This window comes from Camelus bactrianus, chromosome 7 (genome assembly GCF_048773025.1).
Source record: "Camelus bactrianus isolate YW-2024 breed Bactrian camel chromosome 7, ASM4877302v1, whole genome shotgun sequence".
NCBI classification, from domain to species: Eukaryota; Metazoa; Chordata; class Mammalia; order Artiodactyla; family Camelidae; genus Camelus; species Camelus bactrianus.
The window spans coordinates 21,493,703-21,516,314 of NC_133545.1; the positions used below are offsets into that span (position 1 = coordinate 21,493,703).

Genomic DNA, 22,612 nt, shown 5'->3' on the forward strand with positions numbered 1-22,612 from the left:
TCACCACCTCCCTGACTGCCTGGGAGAGCCATGGGCTGCAACCCACTCTCTTGGGCTGGGAGGTGGTCAGGCTAGAGCATCCCTCTGTCTTGAGGCCAATAGATTCCACCGCTCCTATTTCATTCTGCCCCTGCTGTCCTGGACTCCGCAGAGGAACGCCATAGGAGACAGACACCCAGAGAGGGCAATCTCACCTCTGAAGCTACAGGGGCTCCTTTAAATCCCTGTGGTGGGAAGATCAGCCGCACCAAGAAAACAAGGACAAGGGAAACTAGTCTGACGGAGCTGCGAGGGGAGGGGCGCAGGTCGTGGAGAAGGTTAAGGATGAAGGATGAGGCAAAGCCGGCACACCTGGCCGCCTGCCCTAGCCCCCTGATTGGATCTGCTTTTTTAATCCTCTGACCAAAACAAAATCCTTCCGGCTTCCCCAACTGAAAACTAAGCTCATAATTGCAAAGCCCAGAGAATTTATTGCCGTGGAGATGAGGAAATGTGAAATTCATAACCATCCTGCAGGGCAACAGATCAGGCAGACGTCCATCCTATTAGAATAACTCTCCATCACAGATATCCATCTTATTACACTAAATGGTTAAGCTTGTCCCCACACCACAGAGATGCCCGCTATATGGTTTTCTGCTCACCTTTCTGAGTACATTCATCAGCCCGTTTTGTTTCCTCTGCTGCAATCGGCCTCAGAATTACAAACTGCTGAGCGGCAGCAGAAGTTTTAAATTAAGCATTCATGGGCGTAGGTGAGCTCGGGAAATGATGGTGGGTCGCGAGGCAGGCAGGCAAGATTTAGTGTCTCGTGTGTGGGGGAAAAGCTGAGGCTCCTCAACAAGACTGGATCCAGCCGGGGATGCAGAAGCCGGGGAGAGGGGGAGAGGGGAGAAGGCCGGGGAGGAGGAATTTAAAAGCTCTCTGGTCAAAGGGCCAGACAAGCCACATGACAAAATGGAAATGACTGGAGACTTTGAATCACAGCTAATGCCAACCTCCATGCAAGGCATAAATATCAGAACAATGGATGTGTGAGGTGGGGACCTTGGGAGGACAGCCAGCCAGGTGCGTGCGCCTCCCTCTGCTTCCCTTTGGGCATCTGTAGGCTCCACGACTCCATCTTCTTCAGCTAGTTCTGGGTCACTGGGCACGTACAACCCAGGTATGCGACAGCAGAGGCTGCACTAGCAAGGCTTGTCTCGAGGTCACGTCGGGGCAGAACTCTTTTCCTCCCCACCCTGGTTTGCATTAGGAGGTAAAATCGCCTCTCTTCCTGCCCCTGGGGAGGTCTGCGAAGCCCAAACAAGGACTCGTGCCTGTGCTGCGGCTGTTGCTGCTACAACTGACCACCGAGTGGGTCACTCGCTCAGCCCCAGAAAGGAGGCCCAGGGGACGGCAGATGACTTACTGACAGCGGCCTTAATGGTGATCAGTGGTGCGGGGAAGACGGGCAGCAGCAGGCCCAGCTCTCCTGGGCCCACCCCCTGCACCAGCCATTCCCATCACCTCGTTTTATTTTCTTTCATTGCAAAGCAGCTCCAGTGTGTGGGCAATAAAGCTCCGACTGCCGCACCCACAGGCTGGGGTCGGGGAGTGCTCATCAGCGAGGGGCGAGGCGGCCCAAGCAGGGGCTGATTCCCTCAGGATAGCAGTACCAGAGGATCCTCCCTGAGTCTGAAAGGCCCTCTGCAGACCAGCAGCAGCAGGAGCCACTGAAACTCTGGCTTCTCCCAAGCCTCCCATCCATCCAGGATCCCCATTCTCTGCTTTCTCATTTTGCAGCCCTCCCCAAAACACCTCATTTTTCTCAGCTCCTATGTTCCAGCCTCTTGCTCCTGGGCAAACCTCCTTCCACCACCATCCAGACATCCCACGTCTGTCTTTTGAACAATTTTCTTTTCCACAGTCTTCTAGCTGCTTGGGGGAAAAACATTATCTTCCAAAGTGACTGGCCTCTTGCAACAATTTTCTTTGACACCTGCGAGCCATTCAGACCCCTGATGGGAGTGCAGGCAAGAGGGGAGAATTACCGGGCACAGCCCCTGACGGCGGTGGGGAACAGGGGAGAGTTCTTCACTTAAGAGCCAGCAGCCTTGGGAAATGGAAGTGCTGGAGTGGCAGAGGGTTAGAGAGGGTCTTCCTGAAGTTTCAGGTACAGGCTTGTATGGGATAAATGAGGCATTAGGGAGAGGAAAGAGCGGCTGCTTCCTGGCTTACTGCCAAAACACAGGGTGATGACTTCTCAAAGCCCCAAATGGTTTACAAACATAAAACCTTTGCCAAAACTTGTCCTGAACAATTTGAAAGCCTTAAAACCCCATAATTGCCTCTCTTATGAGAGCTTTTAGAGACCCTCCCCCACCAATTGTCTATAACACTCTAAACTGGTCACACCCTGTTCAAAACACATCTGCAAAATTTTAAATGCAATCCATTTGATTTATGCTCTATTTTATGCCAATCAATTCAAGATATTTATGGGTCGATTCTGTAGGCATTGGAGCTGCACTGTCCACACAGCAGCCACGAGCTCTCATTGGAAGTTCCTCAAGGATAGTGGCTGGGACTGGTCTCTTCACATCATTGACTTTCTGACAGATCTTTTTACTTTCACATTAGATTACTAAATTATGCTTATGTTTATTTTAGTTAACTGAATTAAAACTCTCATTTAAAGATCCATTAAAATGTTACAAATGTGGGGAAAAAATAAACAAACATGACACGACTATAATTCTCCTGCCCCAGGGACTCACTGCTGTAACACTGAAATCCCAGCAGGAACGATTTTCAGGGTGCACAGTAGGGTGGGATATAAGGCTGGCATTCCAGGCACAGCCCATCGGGCCAGGCTTTGGACAAGGAGATGGATTTTGTCTGATTTCCCTTGACGGACGAGTTGTGTTCAGCAAACAGCCGCGTGTGCGGCTGTCACTCTGATGCTGAGCTCTGACAGGCATCGATCAGGCTGCAGTGTGAGCGTGCAGACACACACAGGCCTCGTCAACAGCTCGGCTCGGAAGACAGTTCTGTCTGGAGGCAGGATGGCCACACCCCTCTGGGGGGATGCTGCTGCCAAGGAGACTGCACCAATGGGGAAGACAGATGAGGAAGGAGGGAGTCTCCTTAAAATGCCCATTCCGGGGTGGGGTGGGAAGACAAGCTATGACAATGAAGTGGAGTCAAAAAGGGGAGGGGGGCCAGACCCAACCTGGATTGACAGGCTGCCAGGAAGAGAGCTTGTTCAGGGTACCGAGACAAGCAGCGAGGGGCACGGGGTGAAGGCTGGTGTAAGCGGCCCATAAAGCATGAGCAGAGAGCCCGTAGTCCTAGCCTCTGCCCTCCCCCCACCCCCGCCCAGCAGCTCTCCTGTACCTGATGACGCCCTGAGACAGCCTGAGGGAACTACACAGCACCCAACCTGAACCAAAGGTCATCTTGGTCTCCTCCCCAATCCAGATGTCCTCCTCACGCCTCCGGGAGGTGGTCAGCTACTATCAAAATATTCCCTAACAGGGGGCTCTCTATTTTAAGAAGAGCCCGTCCCGCTATTTCGAAAAGTCTCATCTTTCAGATTAAAACCCACCAACCTGTATTTCCTCCTACTGGTCTAAATTTTGTAGTCTGGAGCGATTTGGAACAAATCTGATCCGGATTCCCTTTTCTTTATTCACCTGTGGGTGACTTTGGGAAAACTCTCTGACCCCAAATACTTCTCAGCTCTGAGGGCTGCTTTGAGAATTAGAGGAGAAAGGAGGGACTAGCACAGTGCTTAGCAAAACCAAGTCCACTGCCTCCTTCTACGAGACAGCCATTTGTATTACTAATGCTTGTTCTGTTTTGCTTGTTTATTTGTTCTTAAGAAAGTACAATAAGGATTTATTAAGGGATAGAGAGTACACTTTCAAGGGGAGAGCGGGCAGGCTCAGGTGAGTAGCTGCCCTAAGTTTCTTTTGCAAGTTGGTTACACAGAATATAAAAATGAATGGGCAGAATATTTAACGAGGAGGGAAGGGTTTGGAGTCATATTCCCTGATTTTCATTCCAATTCTACCTTCCCAAAGGGAGGAGGGATTTTTGTTAGTCTAGATCAGAAGTGTCATGGCATTGGAGCATGATGGTTACCTTCTAATCTGCAAAGATAATTTTATTGAAATGAGGGCATAATGAGCAAAAGGTTACATTCAAACACTAGAGACTCCTACCTATTCCTTCTGCCTTTGTTGGTCTCCAGGCCACTTGTCACCCTAAAATGTATGACCACTTATCAGCCCAGAGGTTCCTGCCTTTTCTTTATTCTGTTTTTTTCTCCTCATCCCTACTGATTTCTTTTACTCCCTGGACCTGGATCCCACCCGCACGCTATACACCTGGTCCCTTCCTAGGAATGCTCCTCCATTTATCAAGAACTGTCTAAAAAACACTCAGAACTGAACACAGTATCCCAGATGTTCCTTGAGCAGCAGAATAACTACCTCCTGTGATCTATAAACTATTTCTCTATTAACGTAATTTTTATCAGTCATTTCACACTGTTGTTAGTATATAGTTTGTAGTAAACAAAATGCCTTGGGGTAATTTTCAAATGAACTGCCATCAAGATAGGTCACCTTCATCTGGTAATTGTGTAACTGGTTTTTTGAACTTAAACATAGGACTTGGCATTTGTTACAACTGGTAAATTACATTTCACCTTGTAAGGTGCAGCCCATCTCTCTCTATACTTGTAAGAAATTTTGAACTCTGATTTTCTGTCCTAGCGGAACACATTCTTGCTCATCTCAAATGTGATAAGTATGCCTTCTGGGCTCCCACCAAAGTCTCAAGAAGGGCAGAGAAACCCAGGAGCAGAAACAAACTTGTACTGTAGCTCCAAGATGCTCCCTATGTAAGGAGTTGGTGAATACTGTTGAGAAGGAAAAACCTATGGTGGGAGCCTGTGGGAAGCCCTGGGGCAGAGCATACCAGGCAGAATGAGAGAAGGACAAGGTCTGGATTCAACCCTCCGGAGAGCCCTCCTTCACAGTATTTTAGATTTGGATAAGTGAAGTTAGTGCATTTTACCTGGACCCAGAGATGGGTTAAAAAGGAAGACGAGGCAGAGGAGAGCTTAGAAGCGTCTCGGCAATGATGTTCTTCCTCAGCTCGGGAGGGCTGCCTGGGCTCTGTCCCCTCCCAGGGCCCCTCATCTTGGCGGCTCTGCCTATCTTCTTGGAACAATGGTTCTCTCAAATAATTATAGGAACTCTCTGGGGAAGCCTGGCTGGGTCACAGGTAGATGGCTGTGGGAATGCAGAAAAGGAACTTGGCAGCAGCACAAAAAGTGGATTTGCAGGCGACATGATAAATGGAAGAGGGATTTGGGCCCAAGGACCAGGGTAAAATGGTGTGAGGGAGGACCAAAAAAGAAATCAGCCAGGAACTTGAGGCTGAAACAAGTTTTTTTTTTTCCATAGATTGCTCTGATGGCAAAACCTCTGGACTTCTGAAGGGCATGTGGGACTCATCGGGGGTCTGACTCCCTGGATTTTACTTATAAAGACCTCTTTCTGGATCATTTAGCAGCAATGATCTGGCTATGGTGCAGTAATGGACTTGCTCGAGTCAGTAGAAGGCAAAACTTGCAGAGGCCTTCTTTTCTCTGCGTGAGGCTGGGGGCTGTGAGGGTGAGCTACCTGGGGGGAAGGGGGAGGGGGAGGATCGGTGAGGTGGGGGGATCTCATCCTACTTTTCAGGACCTGCTGGGTCATACCGACTCAATCTGTCTATAAATGATACAAAAATGCAGTAAAGATCGCCAGAAAATAGTGGTTTTTACAAAAATTCTTTGTCTCCAGAGGGGCATTCAGTAGAAGAAACCTCCATGTACAAAAGAGAGAAAGAAAAGGGCGAAAACTGGGTAAATATCTTTCTGTTCGCTCCTCTCTTACACGTGCACGCACACGCACACACACGCATGTGCAATAGCTGCTGGTTCAACCTCAGGAAAACCGGATGGGACCAATCCTGCGGTCCCCGAGGCTACCTGCCTGGGATAGGGTGTTAGCTGAGGTCAGTTCTTGATACAGAAAGCAGTGCTCTCTGGCAAGCCTTTCCTGTGTGTGTGTTTACCCTGGCCTCCCTGGTTTCAGCCAAGCTTTCATTGAATGACCCTAAAACATCAGCTCAGTCTCTTTCACCTTCACATCACCTCCAGAGATCCACTGTTCTCCCGACCTCACCATGCTCTCCCTTCCTGCACGCCAGAGATTTTCCTCCCATAACTGCTTATTAATATCACCCCCCCCCCATTTTATGGTTGAGAAAACTAAAGGCTAACGAGTTAAGTGCCTTATGTCTAAGGCCACGCAGCCAGTAAGTGACAGGGCCAGAATTCAAAAGCGGGTCTCTGATTCCTAGGTCCACGCTGCCAACAATCACGCCACCCTGCTGCACTCACGGGGCAGGAGATGGGAAGCTCTTCAAGTCTTCTGATCTTAGCAACAGAGGAGTTGAGAGGTGGGGGGCGGCTGGAACCATGGTGGACCCAAGAGGAAAGGGAAGGAAGAGGGGAACTGTGGGCGCCCTGTGTCAGGAATGGCAACTGAAGAGACACCTGTCCCCCTCGGGAGGCGTTGGAGCAACGGGGGCAGCTTAGGGAAGTGAGCAGCTGTGCGAGGACGAGTCAGGAAGAACGAGGGCTGGGAGATGAAAGTCCGGAGCAGCCAGGCCTTGTTTCTTTCATCTGGAGTGGAAAGAGGAAACCTTCTGGGGGACGAGGCACAGCGACAGATCAATCGCTGAGCCCTCCACAGTGCTGTGAAACTCAGACCTACAGGGGAAGGAAAGAATGAAAAGCTCTGGGGCTTGAAATGATGCTGGATCTGCTCCTGTTAGGGTAGCAGAGAAAAAGGGGAGATGAGGAAAGAGTGGGGAGATAACAGACCCACAGGGGTAAAGGTTCTGGCCCCACATCTACCCTCAGGAATGACTGCGAGGCGAAATTATCTGAGGCTGCTTGGAAGGCGCTCAGAAAGGCTCTGCAATGCTGTAACCTTTCCCCAAGGTCTCCAGTGGACAGAAAGATGGACATACAAGCACCCATGTGGACAGCTAGGAGGGCTGCAAAGCGGAGCACATCCTGACACTGCACCAAGCCAGTGGGCAGAAGTAGCATGCCGAGGAGTGATTAATATTTCGCGTGGAGAACGGAAGCTCTCTTACAGCAGCAGGGACAATACCCATACACATGGATGGTAGCCCTCTCCTAACAGCTTTCTGCTTTCTTGCCCCCAAAACAAAATCAGCTGGTCCTGGCAGCTCCTCCCCCATCGCTTCGCCACACAGAGGGACAGGCCACCCCGGGGAGTTGTTTTAGTCGGTGACACCTCCCCTCCCTCCTTCCCTCTGTTCCCCAGGCTGTTACCAAACAGCCTGCATGTTTCCCCAGTTCATCCCACTCTTTCCAATCAGCGCTAATTGAACCACTTAACTCAAAGACAATAACGTTTGTCGTTTCAAACCATTAAGAAAAGCGTCTCAGTTGAGGCGTTCTGCAGCAGGCCTGCTCCAGGATGGCGGTGCACCGCTCACAAGGATGCCCACAAGGCACACTCAATGTGTAAACATGCACACAACTAACAGCTCCAGGAGAAATTTTCCAAAAGCATGGTCACCAAGTGTCAGCCTGTCGTTCACAACAGGGTTTCCTGAATTATTTAAAAGAAAAAAATCCCTGCCAGTTCTAACTCAGGGCCTGGAAATTGCAGCTGTGGTCTCCTCCCCTTCCATCCAGAGCTTCGGCTTCCTGTGTTCTCTAAGGTCTGGAAAGAATAAAAGAGGAGAAATGCACACCCCAGATCCTGACTCGCTTGGCAACGAGAATCTTTACGGGGCAGGTGAGAGAAGGGGGAGATGGAAGTACACTCCCCAGACCCTCTGGGGGTCCCCTTATCTCCCTGTCATAAAGATGTCCACAAGCGACAGGGTTAAAGAAGAGGTGCACAGGGCACCAAGGTTTAACATCCTCCCTACGGCCTTAATACAAGCCCTACAAGGCCGCAGGAATGAGAGAGGGCCTAGGAGAGCAGCGCTGCAGGCAAGGACAGGGAGATGCACTGCTCAGCCCTCCGGGGCCTGGTGAGGCAGAGAGAGGACAAAGAGCAACAGGAAGAAGGGGCGAAACATCGGAGACTGGAGGGAAGGGAAAGGAGAGCAGAGCAGGGGAAGGAAGGCGGGAGAGTGACCCCAGACCTATTTTAACACTGTGAGCAGAAGGAGGAAAACGTATTTTTAGTGACTTAAGATAATGAGTGAAAACAGCTCAGAGCAGGGGACAGACAGGCCTGTGGGTTCTCATCTCAGCTGCTGCTTCACGCCAGCGCGCCTTTGCGGTGGGTCACTTAACTTCTCTGGGGTTGTTTTCTTATCTCTAGATGGGGGATGGGATCAGACTTCTGAGCTTCCAGCTCTCAAGCACTCTGATTCCACCCCTGGGCTCTGCACCCTCAGGCTGCATGCCCAGTTCTACCCCCTCTTGCAAGTTCCTCTCCTGCTAAGACCAGGGCCAAAACTGCTCTGGTACAGCCACCTGTCTTCTGACTTTTAGGATCTCTGCTCAGCTAGTTTGTCTCTTTTTGAGTTTGGGGGCTGTGCCAAGAGGGGTTGTCTCTTCTGCCAGTGGGTTCCAAAACTGATGCCTTCCCGCCTTAAAAGTCCCACTGAGTAACATCAAGCCTAATCAGTTCATCAACAGTTGCGGGGTCCCAGAGAACAGAAGAGATGCTGTCAGAGTGGAGACAGGCAAATGCTAGTCTGAGCTTTAAAAAGGGGAACAAAGAATAGAGCAAAGAAAAGGAAAGATGATGGATTCCATGAACCATAGGTAAGAAAGCTTAAAGTCTGTCCTGGACCAAATCCCAGACGCAGTTGCTGAATGTAGTTTGAGGGTTCTTAGAAAGCAGTGATCATTAAGAGATGACTTGTTCATGAAAACTAAATCAGACTAACCTCATTTCCTTACTGGGTGGGGGTCAGTCGTCTGTAAAATGAGGAGTCTATCATCACCCTGCTTTTTCCAACGACAGATTATTTTAGGTGGGGCAATGATAGGACATAGAATGACAAGCACAAACTGAATCATTCCCTATTCAATTTCTCAACTCCTCTGAATAAGTTAAGGTGAAAGTCTTGGTTTGCTGCTAATCTGTCTTTAGCATCGCTTTCACAAAAACAGGGCTCAGAGCCTTGCAGGCAAGCAGGATTTAGCCAAAATTCAGTAACTCTGTTCAGCATCCTCTGTGTTTATTTTTTAAATTTCCTTTCATTTGTGGTAAGTGATGTTTCCGTTTTTAAAAGTTCCTCTTAAAATAATTTCAGAAAGAACAGACTGATTTAAAGAAAAATGTGAAGGAAATAATAGTGAAGAGAGTACTTGGACTTGGCAATAGCACATGGATGGTAAAAGAAGTTCGGGAGATGTGGCTGTAAATTCAGCGCAGCAGGGCAACAGCAGGGTCGCAACCACTTGGTGGCACTTAGGCTGCCTGAGTCTCTGGGCACTTGCTGTGGGAAGGCCCAGTGGCTGCCACTCAACAGCCATTTCCCCTTCTCCCTGCTGGCAAGTCTCTGTCATTTTTCCTTGTGGTATCTCTGTGTGCGTTGGGAAAATACAAACTGACCTAAGTTATTTTTTGTGACATGGGACTCGCTGGCAGCTGAGACCTATGGACCCCTCATAGAATATTTTTGTATACATTAATTAAAATACATAGGACTGCAAAGGAAACCAATTATACTGAAATAGTTATTAAAGTATTTTTAAAAACCCACCTAAATCAGGATATAAGGTATATTCCTCTTTATTAACACATCGGGGGGAGGGTATAGCTCACTTGATAGAGTGCCTGCTTAGCATGCATGAGGTCCTGGGTTCAGTCCCCAGTACCTCCATTAAAAAAACAAACAAAAGTAAAGAAACCTAATTATCTCTCCTCAAACAACCATAATAAACAATCAAAAACAATACAACTAAAGTTTAAAAAAATTATTTAAAAAAACACATTGAAGAAAAAGATCTAGCAGTAGTTCTGAAATCTCTAATTTTAAAGCAATGATAAGAGTAAATACCATAATGAAATTCTTGTAACTACTATAATGTGATATAAAAATACTTGGGACTTCTATTGATGATAGTCACAGACACACTAGTTTTACTATGATTTTTGGCTTACACTTATATTCAAAGGACGTGCTAAATTTGAATTAGAGGTTAATAAAAATAAAGACATAATGTTTTCCCCCATCCAAATTCACGGACCCTATGAATCACTGATCTCAAGTCAATCATGGGAGTGAGGAAGAGGAGCTCTCTTTCCTGGGCCCACATCATAGTTTGGCAGTGGCATCTAAATCTGGACAATAAGACATAAGAGGAAGTCAGGAGAGAGGCATTTGGGGAAGGATTTTTTTGCTTTTAAAGAGATGCGTGAACAAGACATTGCTTCTCCTGCCTTCGGAGACTGGTGTGTGGGCTTGCAATGCCTGGCGCTATGGCAACCATCTTGCAGCCAAGAAAGAACTGTGGTCATGCTAAGGGAATGGCTCAACAGAGAAGAGGGTGCCTGATTCTGACCTGGAGCCACATCTCAATTAAACTAACCCACCCTGGAACTGCCCTATTTTGGGAGTGATTTTTTACATGAGATGATACATCTCCTGCTTAGATGTTCTATTACTTATAGCATAAAACACCTACAGCCTAAAGTGACCCATGAGCCTTTCCCATAATTACACCTTTTTTAACCTCCATAACAAAACTCAGTGGCTGCGTCCCTAATATTACTGTCCCAAGCCCATCTCTGGGTCCTCAACGTACAACAGGGAGGTGCTGTGTAATAAGAACTGACAAGATGGAGGCCATAGGGACGGCTGCTGACAGGAGAGCTCTAGCAAAGGATGCCACCCAGAGTACCCACTCAGAGCTCTATTCTGGTGCAACAATGGGGGTAGGGAGAGGGGGAGCCAGGGTTTACGAGAAGTTGGTCTAGAAAAGAGGGCACAGGTGGGGCAGCAGAGTTACCAAGTCAAGAGGTACAAAGTCTAGGCTTCCAGGTTCTTAACTGGCACTCCAATTCTTTCCAACAGGTCCTTTTTCTCTTTGCCCTCATCAGCCTAGAACTGCCTCTAGTTTCCATCCTATCAATGTACAAATTTCTCAATTCAATGCCATAAATCTGATAGAAAGCTTGGAGGAGACATCAGGCAGACCGTATAATCTCTGCTAATCCTGTAATCAGAAGCTAAACCCAGGACACAAGTGGATTTGCAAAGTAAGGATTTCAGAAACTCAAATGGCATTAGAGGCCCACAGAGAGCAAAGTATATAACGACTGAATGAGACCCATCAAGTAGGGGACAGATACATTCCTGCGACTCCACGTGAACTATTGGTGGGGTGGGGGGCGCAGAAGGAAAAGACCGAAGGGAAAAAGCTATTAGACCTGAGGATTGAGAGCAAGGCCATCCCAAGACCCTTCTCGAAGGATCTCTTAAATTATAAATTTGGGAGTAGGAGTGAGAGAAGGAATAAAAGGTGGGGGAAGTTAGGAGAAAGGGAAGACAAACCATTCTTTCTTCAAAATCCCTTTTTATTATCTTCTTTGGGAGAAAAACAATGAATGATTTCAGCAAGGCAAGAACTAGGAAGGCTTTTTAAAATAAGCATGTTGTGCATGCACAGGGCCCATGCAGGAAATTCCTCGGTAACCAGCTTTCAAGTCACTGGTTTCAGAATTTCTGCTCACACCTGACCTGCTGCAGGGGACAAAGGTCTCTGTGAAACAGGCAGGGCTATATTTGTCTACAAAGCCTGTCTCTTCAGAAGCCTGCCTGTCCCTTTGGGGATGGGGTCTGCATACATCTTTTCGGGCTATGCATCAGGGCGGAAAAGCTCCCTGACGGCTGACTGCAGTGCGTGGAGCAGTGATTAACACACCAGCCACAAGTGCCTGAGCCCAAGTGAGGTCGAGGGGCACTGGGGATGGGAAGTGGGTCTGGGAAGAACTTTTTTTTAGCCGATTGGAAATACTTCCCTGGTTTTCTTCTCCAAGTATCCAGGTGTGGCAGCACTGAGTCTGTGGGTGGGTCCTTGTGTGAGGCCACATCTGTTCCTTTTGGGGACCAAATGTTCCTCAGGAGAAGCTGAGTATGGGTCAGTGCGGGAGACCCTACTCTGCTGGCTGTGGCCCCTGACACAGCCTCTCTCAGGCCCAAAGCCCTTCCTACAGGCTTCTAAAAGATTTTTTTTAAAAAAAAGGTCTGGTTACACTGTCCTATTTAATGGGCATTCCTTAAAAAAGTGCTGCAATGTTTAGTACAAGTATATTATTCTGATGGACTAAATATAGGGAACCATATTTTTTTGATAGTTTTATCCAAAGAGTTGGATATCAGGCCCTTGAGTGATACACTAAAAACAAGACACAGAGGGGGTTTTAACCCTGGCAAAGGTGAAGCCAGAATGAGAAACCCAGCAGCACTGAAATATGAGGGGACAGGCGCACCTCTGAGATGGAGGCCATCACGGGACAAGTCAGCCAACCTCTCATCTTCTCTCACAAACAAACGCAGCCTCACATACAGATGTTAGACCCCCCGAAAGACTAAAACCCCTTCTCCTTTGCTTTCCCAGTGCTGCTGTCCTCCAGGCTCACATAGGAGGCTTTAGAAAACCCTTCAAGGCCTACTTAATTCTTCTCCTTCCTAGAAAACAGTATTTAATGAGAATGGTCTTGCTCACCTAGGCGAGTGAGTCAAGGTTATGTGTTTAGCAAACTCATTAATAGCAAACAACATTCTTAAAGAGACACACTCAGACAGAGACAGGAACTGGCAGGAAGAAAGTCCACTCCTTAGGTGGCCTTGAAAATGGGGTGAGGCTGTCAATGGTGGTGCTGAAGGCCAGAGGTGGGCCTGGCTTCCCTTCATAGCTGGAGCTCCTCTTGGTCTCAGTTTGATAAAGAAGTTTACCCTGCAGCTCCCAGAAGTATATGAGCAGAGGGTCTCATTTCTGTCTCTTTTCAGACCACGGGAGCAAAAGACTGCTGTAGTTGGTTAGGAAATCAAAAAGGCTCAGGCCAACACAGGGTCCTACTGGCCGAAAGAGAGATTGATTCTCTCAGAGGTTTCCACTAGAGGGAGGAATTAGAATGTCCCGTTTGTTGGTTGGTTGGTCTTCTCACATTCACCTCTCTCTTTTCCACTTACTGTCTCGCGTGCACACGTGGCCTTAAATAGGTGCCAGGGACTGGCATCAGGAGGCAGACTGCCAGGTGCCAGGGCGGGGAGGACGGAGCTAAAGCTGCTCCGTGTGCCCGGGATCCCAAGATGGTCCCCTCTGGGGGAGGGATCCCCAGGGGCTGGGCGCCAGCACTGAAGAACCACCAAGTCGCTGGGCCAGCGAGGCCAGTTGCGGGGAGGGAGGGCCCCCACCCCGAGACGGCTCACTTACATAAAGAATCCTTTCAGAGTTACTGGCTGGCAGGGCTCCCCTCAGACTTTTTTCAGGGCTTGTGCACTGAATATAAATTGAGCAGCCTCACTGGGCTGTCACGCGAAACTGGCCCCAGTCACCAAGAAAGTGATACAGAATGAGGGCTCCTCTAGCCAGGCTGCCAGTGTCCAGGCATCACAGTGGAAGACTCCCAGATCCCCAGCTGGTGGCTCCACAAAAGCGGGGCTTGAGCGTCCCTCCTCAGAAGCAGAGCCATTTCAGTCTGGTGTCCTTCAGAGAAATAGTTTTAAGTAGCCCAACAAGACAGGTTCCTGAGAGGACGCTGCTTAGCATCCCTGGCTGGTAGTGAGACACAAACTGAAAAGACAGGGATTCGTGGCCACAGGTGGGGGTGGGGGTAGGGGCTGTGGGAGGCGGTAGGGTTCTGGGGTAAAGGAGAATGTGGTTCAAGGTAGTCATGTTACCCTTGGGTAAAAACAAATCTGCCTATCACTTCTGGCCAAATTCAGAACTGTGTGTGAGAGTTAGTAAGTGAAAGAAAGAGAATATGAATATGAGAGACCAACCAGCCAACTGGGGGGGTTCTAATCCTTCTCTCTGTATCTGATAGAGGAGCTGAGGGTCCTAGCGCTCTTATTTCATGTTAACCCACCCCAAATTCCTCCAGATATAAAAGTGATTCCCACTGGAAGCCTGTGCAGATAGAATTGTATCTAAAAGCACGGATCACGAGCAAGCTGGAGGCTGGGTAGATCTAACTCCTCAAGAGGCTCATATGATTAAAAGGGAACGAGGCATCAAGGAACCTGGGCGTCAGCCAACCCACCCATTGGTCGTCTGATGACTCATGGGGAAGCCAGTGGTATGAGCTACAGGCTAGGCTCCTGGTGTTCCCAGTGCTGCACTACCCTCCATTTCTGACAGGGTCACAGCCTGTCCTTCTGCTCAAGGATGGGCTGAAGATGGTCACCACAGCAACGGAGAGACAAAATTCAAGCCCATATTCTCATTAAGGGTCCTCCAGAAGTCTCCCTCAGAAACTCCTTAGCTGAGCCAATGAACCCACCCTTACCAGGCCAGTCAGTACTGCAGGATGAACTGAGGCTACACCACCTGGAAGTAAGAAAACCCTAGCTACAGCTGGAGCTGGCAGCAAAAGGTTGAAAACAATTAAGTTGTGGGAGGCAGCCTGATGGCCACAGATGCTGATCCACAAAGAAACAGAACAACAGATCCAGAAGCCTGGCAGGGAGAAGGCGATGCCAGCGTGGCACTGCTCTACGAACTGAGGGGATCAGAATGGCTGGGAGGCCATGGGAGAGATACACAGGAAGAAATAGCAGCAAAAGACCCAACAGGTTTCAAGATAAACTGGACAGATGAAGAATAAAGGAGAAGTTCCAAGCTGAGTATATTTCTTAAATTGAGTCAGAAATTCCCTAGGGTAAACATAAGAAGTGTGTTCCCATCTTGTTTACTCTTTCTAAACTATAACGTTTTCTCTGAAGCAGTGAGCTGCCCAGTAAGGGGCCCTAAAATATTCCCAGGAGAATAGCCCTAAACCACGTGGCTATTTTTTTTAAAAAAATTCTGTGACACTCCTTTGGTCAAGGAAAATGGAGTCACAACAGGAAGAGTCATCTTCCTTCAAGGCAAAAGGGAAAGAAAGCCTGTAACAAAGCTAGGGAAGGACCCAGGTGGTCAGGGATCCCAGTCAGACTCACCACACAGCTGTTGGCTTCATCACCCCCTGAGTGTTTTAAATTAAGAGTCTGTGGATAGAACTGTTTGTTCTTTAGTCATGCAAAAATCTGGGGACTGGCAGCTAATGGAGATAAGGACCCTGGACAGAGGCTCTGGGCCCCTCTCACTGCCCAGCCGGGTGCCTACCGACTGCTCAGGAACTCAGTGGGATATTTATAGCTGCCTTTAAATTTACCCAGCTCTCCATAAAGCGAGGTAATGGGGCGCCCTTTACTGCTGCTAGTGGTGATTGTCCTAACATTCTTTAATTAGCAAAAAGCGTTGGCACAGCCACTTTCAAAGCATTAGATCTTATGGTCCTGGTGTTCCCTATTTCAGGCTCACCAGCCCTCACTCCCTTTGGAGAAAATGCACTTTAGCAAATTTGAAAATGACAGGCACATGCGTCCATGGGCACAGATAAGCGTATCTGTGTCCCTCTGTTCACTTCTGCTCACTGCTTACTTATCCACAACTGCCAAGAACCTGTGAGCCTTGATACGCCATAAAACTCTTGCTCATAAATCTATCAGCAAGGAAAACTGAGGACTGGAGAAACCTTAAGGTCACTAGGCTCTTCCTTAAATTTCCCAGTATTAAAGAAAAAGCTGGTAATTTTTCACCTGTCTTTTGGAAGATTTATGGAGTAAGGCTAGGGCTACTGATATTAGGGAGGCCTGAGCTCTCATTCACTTGGATCAAAGAACAGTCCTCTTCCCTCTGAAACAATTAACTCATCACTAGGATCTTGGTGTTGGGCACAAGATGGGAAGAGCCTCTGTCTTCACGGGGTGTGCAATAAACAAGTAAACACATATACCAGGTGACTTCAGAAAATGGTAAATCAAATAAGAAAATAAAACCCAGTGATGTGACTATGACTGGTGGGGCTACCAAAGTAGTCTAAAGACAAGGTAGTCATGGAAAGTCTCCAGGGACCTGCTCAAGAAGGAGCCAAGCATCTGAAGATGTGGGGGAAGAACATTCCAGATAGAGGAGAGAACAGAGGCCTTTCTGGGGAGAACCAGCTTAGAGTATTCCACAGAAAAGAAGAGCAGCAGAGCTGAAGGGTAGGGATGAGCAGGAAGATGATAAAACAGGAAGGCACAGGAGCGGGCAAGGCATGGTGGCTTAGGGCTTGTGGTCCATGGCATGCCGGTGGGTTGTTACCTGAATTATGAAGGGAAGGACACTGGAGTATTGTAAGCAAATCTATAACATCTAATACAGTGCCACAAAGATTCCTTTGGTGGCTGTGGAGAATAGGCTGTGGAGGGAAAGAGTAAAAATCTTTGTCTTGAGTGCTTTAACTTCTAGTTTTGAGTAAATGCTCTGTGATAGAAGATCTTAACATAAGAGGAAGCTGGGTGAAGAACATATTCTATAGTCTGTACATTTAACCTGTCTGTAAGTCCACAATGATCTCAAAACTAACTGTTGAAAACAATGAAAAACACCTTGTATCTTTAAAAAAAAATTTACAGCCTGGCTTTTTATTCAGGGTTTGTTTTTTTTAAATGGAGGTATTGGGGATTGAACCCAAGGATCTCATGCATGCTAAGCATGTGCTCTACCACTGAGCTATACCCCCCCCCATACACCTTATATCTTAAATGAAGACTTGAAAGGTCTAAATTAGGTGCAATACCAAGGAGCAGGGGGCAAAAAAGGGGGAAAAAAAAATCTTCTCAATAATTAACTTGGGTTAAAAATATTTCCCTTCTATACTAGTTTACTTATTAGAAAGTAATAGCTGCTCCTACTTCTATTACTATCGGCTCAGACTGATATTTCTTACTTGCTTCTAGTCCAATATCACAAAATAAGCAGTTATTAATCCTGCTTTACACATGAAATATCTGAAGCTTAAAGAAGCAACTTACATACACATGCTTTGAAACCCAGGTTTCTGATTCCAGAATACTCAAAACCACCACTATGCTATAATGCCCATTAGTATGTATGTATTTATGTATACATACATATATTCATTCATTCACCCATCCATTCATTCTCTCTCTCTCTCAACACACTTTGTAGGACTCAAGTGAGGGGAAAAAATGGGCTCTCACCAACCAAAACATGATTAAATTTATAAAACAACTGTGTATATATGTGTACATTTGTAGGCATCGACTCCTGGCTAAGGGCTGAAATTGTGCTGGAGATATTTGAAAAGCCATTTACTTCTAACTCTCACTCCCACATCTGCATCTGCAGGATCCTGATCTTTAAGTTTTTCTTAATCTCCAAGAAGTGTGAAGCTCCAGATTTCTGTGACTTAGTTACAGTTGAGCCAAATTTTGTAGCAATGCCAAGAGGTACTTCTAATATTACTAGTAAATGCTCAAATGTTCCAAGATCTTCGGGATAAAATCTACAGGCCATGTAAAGAAAAAGCGAGAAAATTAACAAGAAAAGGACTCAAGGCAGATTTCTTGAGTTTCTCTGGTCTACCCGCTCTCCTGTTCCCTTGGCTCATGTGATGCTTCCTAACTGCTGCACTGACTGAGGGAACCCTCTCCCTTCCCAAGGGGAAGACCCAATGGCCATGCCGCTCACACTTGGCTTCTCTCCTCCCCTCCTCACTAGCACAGGTACACAGAGGTAAGTTGTTCCCCTCCCTTTCTCTTCCTCTTAAGTGGCACATCACAGAATCACAGTGGTTTAAAATTTGAATGCTGAATAGAGTTGAGGTGGAAACCAGGCTCTGTCACTGCAGTGAGCTGAATGAGCCCAGAAAGAAAATGGCCGTGCCCCAATCCCCAAACCTGTAAATGTTACCATATTTGGGAAAAGGTCTTTGCAGATGCAAGTAAGTTACGGATCTTGCAGTGACATCACCCTTGATTATCCAGGGGGGCCCTAAATCCAATTATAAGCGTCCTTTTAAGTCAAAGAGGAGGGAGACAGAAAAGGCGGAGTCAAAACGACCAAGGGGGCAGAGACCAAAGGGATGCAGCTGCAAGTCAAGGAATGAAACAGTCACCAGAAGCTAGAATAGGCAAGAGGCCAGGAACAGATTCTCCCCTAGTGCCCTTGGAGGGAGGATAGCTCTACCAGATTTTGCACTTCTAGCCTCCAAAACTGTGAAAGAATACATTTCTGATGTTTTAAACCACCAAATATGTGGTAATTGTGATGACAGCCTCCAGAAGCTGATACAGTCACGTACTAGTTCTGTGATCCGAGAAAGCTTCTTAAATTCATCTGCAAAATGGGGAGGCTAATGGTACCCACCGCACAAAGCTGCTGTGATGATTAAATGTGGGTACCTATGGATGTCCCAGTAAATGTTGCTGTCAACTTTATTATTGTTACTGCTACACAAAAGCAATTAAAGAGAAAGGCAAATCATTGGGCCTGTAACAGGCTAGTATACGTGAAGCGTACATTTCCAAGGCTTTTGGCTGGACTTCTCTGGTCTGCTTGACCATACATGCAGATGACTGTGGCTGGAACGGGCACCAAACTGTCTGTGCCAAAAGAGGTGACAGTGAGGGTACTGGGAGGCTTCTCCCTTCACTCAGGCCTGGCAGCCCAAAAAGAAACTGTAAGCCCCAGAGAAAAGGCCCTTCCATTCTATAGCTCTTGGCCATTCTTATTAAGCGTCTTGTCTTTTCTTTCCAACTTTTTTGCCAATTACTCTGGATGGGAACTGCAGGGAGAGTGCTTTTTTATCCACTTCCTTCTGACTTCCTTATAGAGCAGAGTTCTTGGGGGGAAAAGAAGAGAGGATTCTGAGGGCACTAGGAAGAGTGGGTAATTCTAGTACAGCTGTGTCGCCTTGAATCATCGGGCTCAAGGAATAAAATCCATTCCCTTTATGACTGTGGATAGTAATGGCATGGCCACAGGCTCCTTAGGGATCACAGGCAAGAAAAAAATCATCTTACTTTTTTTTGCAATGGTGACTTTATCCATGAACCAGAAACTTCATGACCAGTTGACCCTGGAGGGGTAACTGTCCATGTGGGTGGAAGTGAGTGAGTGAGAGATGCAAATACACACACAATGTATTCATTGCCTTAGGAAGAAGGTGACTATCTCCAAACAGACCATTTCTTGTGATGTTTTGTCACTACTCATTCACCAATCAACTGATGTCTCTCCCTTTGTGGAGGTCAATTTCCATACCATTTTTCTTTTTCTTTCCTTCTGTTTTCCAAATCCCAATTCCTCCTTTGCTCTTGTTCTTTTCTTTAGTCAAAATGATAGCATAGAGTTTCAAATGGAGAAGGTGCTTGAGTAGAGCTTGGCAGCTTGACAGTATTGCAAATAGGGACCTAGAGTTTCATGGAGTACATATGTGATCTTCCTGCCATGGACGGACCTACCTTAAGGGGCCCAAAGCCTACTGGAGGCAAGATAGTGTCCTGCTCACTCGTGGCAAACCCTGCGAGGCATTATGGACATCTAGTGGCTGCTGAGGATAATGCCTCAGGGATGCGTGTCAAGGCGGGGAGTGGTCCAGCGTGGGCTTTACCAGGAGCTCAGTTATCCTGGCTGGTGAGGCACTCCTGAGCCCTCTCAGAGTCAGACCCTTAGATGACCATTTCCACTTCTTCTTAGGGGTTAAAAGTCATTCCGAACGGCTCTACCGAGACCCATCGTTAACCCAGCCCAGTAAAGTATAATGACAGCACCTGCGTACACAAGAACACAGAAGACAGGCATTTGGAAATATTTTCAAGCCCCAGGTTAAATGCCAATTTGCCATACACTGTCATCTTGACTGAGGGACTGAGCTCAGAATGGACAGAGACTCTGATATTAATTAGTCCTGTGGTGCCAGGTTAGTCACTGTGCCTCTCTGAACTTCATTAATGACCATCTATAAGATGAGAGGTTAAGTCCAGATGATCTCCAAGGTCCCTTTTAGCTTGAACACTCCGTGATCTAGGAGCCTTTTTTTGCAGCTGGGAAACACAGTGTGATCTACTCTGCTTTGGCACAGTGGATCTCTAGATTAAACGGAAGGAATCACTCACTTCTCAACCTTGTGGCTCATTTCCAAGACTTGGCTACTATCCCAAAGGATCAACCTTCTTCACAAAGCTTCATCTCAGAGGAGGAGTGGGAATCGTGAAGTATGAGAGCTGGAAGGAACTTTCTAGTCCATTTCCTTAATTTTACAAATGAAGAAATCAAGGTTTAGAGCTGTTTAAAAAAATTTTTTTTTTAAATGGAGGTACTGGAGATTGAACCCACGACCTTGTGCATGCCAAGCATGTGCTCTACCACTGAGCTATACCTACCCACCTAGAGCTGCTTTAAGATTTGTCACATGTCTGATCAGTAGCAAAAAGGGGACTAGAACTCAAGTATCCTAATCTTAGTGCAGGTACGAAGCTGCTGACACAGGCCTTGCCCGACTGCCAGCTGGCTTCTTCAGCTCTCTCTAGCTTTACCGAAGCAGTCTCTCTGTGGGAAACCACAAATGAAAACACTCCTAATTCCGTGTTTCTTCCTTCTCTTCCTCCTCTCAAAGTTTAAGTCTTCCTCTTCCTTTTATTCCCTAGTGGTACCACTCCAAATCAAGGAAGCAGTCAGAACCGGGGACTGTGGAGAGTGACAGACTGATGATGGCTAGGTGATACTCTGGTGACGAGATTAGAAGCTTCAGTACCACTTTCAGTGCACGAGGGCTGTGCATGTAGCGATGGCCCCACCACCTCCTTGGGCCAGTTGGTAGTTTCTCTGATGCTCCCTTAGCCCAGGTGGCCTACAGAGGGCAAAGCAGCTCTGTCTAGAACTTTGTGGGCTGCATGGAGCTTGGGCATATTCATCTCGGAATAACGGTCACAAATATTTACCATGAGACCACCTCATTACTAAGTACTGGTCTGATCCTACCCTTCCATCCACCTGCACAGCATGCGGTCACACCTTCTGTTTGCTGGGCCTGGAGCTGAACAGATGGGGCCCGAGTGTGCCTACAATGGCCGGGCAGGATCCTCTTTTTTGCCCATGTGTACCATCCAGATCCGGGCCAGGGTCTCCTCTGGAACTCTACCAGCTCAGCGCTGGTAAGGAGAGGAATCTCTCAATAGCCAGGTTTCTAATTCTCCTCCACAGATCCCTGTCAGGCTAGATCCACACCTGGGTATAAGACGGCTGTGTCTGGTTGAAACTGATGATGTGCAAATGGGGCTTCAGTTAAGAAGGCGAAAAAAACTACTAGAGCCCAGATGGCTCTTACCTCCATCTCTTTCTCTGATTAGCAACTGTGAGTGAAACAAATGAAGTAAAGGATCTATTTTCTCCTGTCCTTCATTCTACCTATAACTCATATACTCTTTACTGAAGTTTTTTAATGCAGCCTGTCCACCCACCTTGCCTCCCCATTCACTCTATGCAGAGTGAGCATGTTGGACATTTTTGTTACAGTGATGAAAACACTGGGCTCAGGGTTAGAAGACTGGATTGAGATGCTGGCTCGGTTGCTTTTTGGGTGTGTGACCTTGAGCACAGTACCTCCATCCATAAAATGGAGACAACTGTGGCAATTGTGTCACTGGGTAAAGGAAGATTAAACAAGAACAGATCTATCTATCCACACATCCCCGCATCCTTAGTATAGCGGAGAGCACGCAGTAGATAAACATCCCAGTAAATGACTGTTGAAGCAGATGAATGAAACCTGAGCTCTCACTGACTGAGAGAAAACTCTGGAGAATCATTCCCATGCCCAAGTTCTTAAACATCTGAGCTCTACCGGGGTTCAAGAGATCACATATCACTTACTATGTGATTTTACATAACATATTAACTATTAATGTTGCTACTATTTGATTGCAAATGCATAATTAAACAAAGTTGGTAAACGATGGGGAATCCAGCTTGCCTATAATGGAACTATTTCCATTCCATTCAGGGACTTCAAAAATTCCCTGGCATGTTTAAGGAGGTCTCAGGTTACTCGGCAGCAGACAATACTGAGATCCGGGTGTGGCAGAATCCAAAGAGCAGAGAGATCCAAGACCTTCTCCTCTTAAGCAATACAGCCCAAGTGCAGGTGACAGGCAAGCGAGCTGGCCAAAGTGGAGGGGGACAGGGCACAAGGAAAGAAGTCTGTAGGTAGCCCTTGAAAGGAAGCAACACTAAACCAATGCTATAACTATCAGCTGGCCTTCCAAGGCTTAGCTAGCTACAGACGGCCCCACCCACTCTAGGCAGAGAAAGGGGCAGTCTTTCTGGGGTAGGGAAAGGCTGATCCAGTCTCGTTCTCTCTCTTGCACCGGTCTGTCAAATGCCCCGGGGTCTCCTCTCACCAGAAGTAGGGGCAGGTTGCTACGTAGTTCTTCTCAGGGAGTCCTCGCAACAAAGAAGAGCTGGTGGAGGTCATGGGGCAGAAGGCTTAAGACCCATCCT

General features: G+C 47.3%; 1 protein-coding gene across 1 annotated transcript in view; it reads right to left on the reverse strand.

Moving 5' to 3' along the window:
- The window catches only part of SND1 (staphylococcal nuclease and tudor domain containing 1), a 379,670-nt gene that overhangs the window by 33,475 nt on the left and 323,583 nt on the right, over positions 1-22,612 (reverse strand). The gene's annotated exons all lie outside the window — the stretch shown is intronic.